Source organism: Marmota marmota, unplaced genomic scaffold (genome assembly GCF_001458135.2).
Source record: "Marmota marmota marmota unplaced genomic scaffold, marMar, whole genome shotgun sequence".
NCBI classification, from domain to species: Eukaryota; Metazoa; Chordata; class Mammalia; order Rodentia; family Sciuridae; genus Marmota; species Marmota marmota.
The window spans coordinates 4655-8065 of NW_025999982.1; the positions used below are offsets into that span (position 1 = coordinate 4655).

The 3411-nt window shown below is 34.0% G+C and overlaps 1 long non-coding RNA gene across 2 annotated transcripts in view; it reads right to left on the reverse strand.

Moving 5' to 3' along the window:
- LOC125617399 overlaps positions 1-3411 on the reverse strand; it is a 13811-nt gene that overhangs the window by 1213 nt on the left and 9187 nt on the right. The window contains exons 2-3 of one of the 2 annotated variants that reach the window (XR_007348349.1): positions 1351-1356; positions 1199-1229 (exon numbers count right to left, since the gene is read on the reverse strand). This is a non-coding gene — a long non-coding RNA (uncharacterized LOC125617399). Of the gene's footprint in view, positions 1-1198; positions 1230-1350; positions 1357-1678; positions 1683-3411 lie in introns of those variants that run through there. The other variant, XR_007348348.1, reaches the window with a different exon arrangement.

Genomic DNA, 3411 nt, shown 5'->3' on the forward strand with positions numbered 1-3411 from the left:
TGTAGTTGAAGATTTGCAGCATGCCTATATTTTATTTTCATATTTATAAGTGGTGCTAAGGATCAAACCCAGTGCCTCACACATGCTAAGCAAGTGATCTGCCACTGAGCTACAGCCCTAGACCTGGGGAAGACTATTAAAGGAATAAAGTCATTAAAAAAGAAAATAATAAATGCTGAATTAAAACATCAATTTAAATTTGGATAATTAATAATGATAAACTTTACAAAAATGAAGAAAAATTGGAGGAAGTACCAAAGAGCAGTTTACACAGAAAGAAAATGGTTAAATAGAAAATACATTAAAATATCTGTAATGCAATGGTGAGCCATAAAGATATAGAACATAAAAAAAAAGAATTCAGGAAATTGTAAGTCAAAATAAGACTTGTTGTATATCAAATAAAAGTTTCTGTATGAAAAATGTGGGAAGGAATAATAATCAAAGACAGTCTCTGAGGTTTGGATGAATACTCATATTTGAAAATGAAATGAAAATACTCATGTTTGAAAAGAGTCTCATTCCTGTGGTTGTGAGTGTGTTTAAAAAAACAAACAAGGTAGATCTCTGATAGTTTAATAACATTTACACAGGAAAGGGCTATAAAGTTAAACATTTTAAGGTTCCCAGTTATTGGGGAAAAAAAAGATTCTGGTTAAGTTTACACTTAGATGTTTCATTTGCATAATTGAGTTGTGTGAAATCACAATGGGAAATAAAATATGATATATATCAATAAAAGGGAAGAAATGAAGTAGCATTAAGGAAGGGAAGAAACATGGATCAATATAGTCAAATGCAGGAAAGAACTATTTTAAAAAGCACAAGTAGAATAACCAACACATTACATAAGACTCTACATGTAAAAATAAAATTCAGTATTTACAACAAATGAAAATAGATTAATCTTACTAGTGATGTCATTTACTGAGTTTGAGTGTATTCCACCAATTCTTAGGGAGAAACAACAAGCCTCATCTTTGAAATTTGCTTCTAATTGCCTATTGCCATGCAAATATGCCAATTCTATTTCTTTCCCTAAGCATCAGTACCTACATTTCAAGTTTCAATCTCAGGAGACTTATTTTCTGCCTGCACTTAATTGCCCTTTATGGATTTGCTTTATCAAATCATTGTTAGTTAGACAGGCTTCTAAATCTGTCTATAAATCACATTTCTGTAAATCAGCAAATGAAAAATTTTCTTCTGATACTAGGATTACCATATTTCTTCTCTGAAATAAGCTGACACACCCATGTTCTGTAATTCCACTTATGATTTTTACATTGTGAATCAGTCTTCAAAATCTGGTACTTTACTTCTGCTCATTATTGATGTTTTCTATGACACCATCTGCTTGGACCTGGATACAGGACAGAGTTTAACTTACAAACTGTACCACAAGAACTACAATTTGCAGTGAGTATTTTGTTACTGATTTGCCTTCAGATCTCTAAAATGTGTTGTTCAAAACTGAGCAAATTTCAACCTCTGAATTGATATCTATGACAGTGTAAACTTAGAGAATGTTAATGTAAGTTTGAGATGTAAAGTATAAATTTTTTTTTTTATACTAAAGGGCATCATCTGAGTTCCTGCTCCTTGTCACTATACCCATAAACTGTCTTACCTTGTGGGCCAGAATAGTCACCAAGAACCAAATAAATCACAGTCCAACTCTACTACCTTTGAGCTGCAAAGGAAGAAAGACCTGATGTGATGTTGAAAACCACAGTTTGTACTTTGTTTGTTTGTTTGTTTTAATTTTTTTACTTTTGGATATCTGAAATAGATTCTTAGCAAAGTTGTAATCATTTTTTATTGCACATGGGAGAATGTTGACTAGAAACAGAGATACAAAATCAAAGAAAAAAAAAACAATATATACCCAAAGACAATTCAGAAATATGACTCTGATATTTGGGATTGCTTATTATACCACATATTCCACAGGAGGCAATTGAGTGAGAAGTTGGATGTAAGTTGACAGATATATAGGTCTGTGTTGAGAAGACGGGGTCCAAATCAGCAGTGCTTTCTACTCGAAATATTACCACTGACTTGACCCAAGACAAACATTGCAGCCTGCAAAGTACTGCAAAGAACAAAGTATTCTCTTGCAATTCCCTTTTCAAATGCTGAAAAGCTTATGTAACTTAATGTGCCCAATGGGTGCATTCCAAGTAGTGCCACTGATAATTGAAAAGAATCAGACATTTATCATCTACGGATTGTATCTTGAACAAATGTATATTTAGAGAGGTAATAAACAGAACCTGGCAGATTGGAAACATGGAAATATTTTCCCACTTTTTCTGCAAAGGATGAAATTATTTCATGTCTCTTAGCCTTTTTATTAGATTGATGTTCCAAGTGTGATACCATATTAACTACACCATCATCAGCAGAAGTTTTGAGTTCATGGTTTATGTGAAGCTACATGCTTTTTCTGGAACCACACAGGTTGCTCTTTCCACTTCAGAGGATTCTTTGAATAGACTCAGGAAACAACATATAAGAACTTTGTTTTCTTTTACCCTCTAAAGATAGTGGTATTTGGGCAGGGAGCAGACATTAGTTTCAAATATAACTATACTAGGAAATAATTTGCTTTGATTATATGGTAATTGATTTAGGTTTGCAATTTGTGCCTATCTCATGAAATGACAAAGCATTTAAGAAAATTTTTGGGAGATTCCTCCCTAGTGGTTCTTCTGGTCCTGATGTGCCTGGAGTTGGGTACTAGAGGGCCCAAAGATCAGAAAATAGATAATGACAGGAGGATATTGGAAGGAAGAAAGGATCTAATATGCAAGAGCCTGCTGGGATTGAAGAAGGGGTAGACACAAGGCAGGAGTTCTGGGCAGGGAATTATCCCCATTGTGTTTTCATTGAATCAACTATATATGTATTTGTGTGTGTGTTTATTTGATACACACACACACACACACGCGCACACACACATTATTTTCTTATTTTTAATGAAGTACTAGGCATCAAATTCAGATAAATTAATTTAGATAAGTCATTTTTTTCCTCTAACCTACTCCTCCCATTTCTCTACCTTGGTAATTTTTAATCACTGTCCTCCTCATTGATCAAGGCAGAAACAGGGAGTCATCTCTGACACCTCTCTAATATCCTATCACTTCTACTATCAGTGTCTCTCTTTAGCCAAAACAGGTACTTTCCATGGATGCCACCATTATTCCTGGCCATGACTGACAACACACTTTTCAATTCTTACCTTTTGCACCATGCAGACAGAAGTTTGAGTCTTCCTTTTGCACATATTAGCTGGGTGACTTCACTGAACCTCAGTTTCCTCTTCAATAAAGTGAGAATAATACTACTTATCTTTAAGTGTTATTACAGAACTTGAAATGAGAGTAGGGCTTTACCATCATCCTT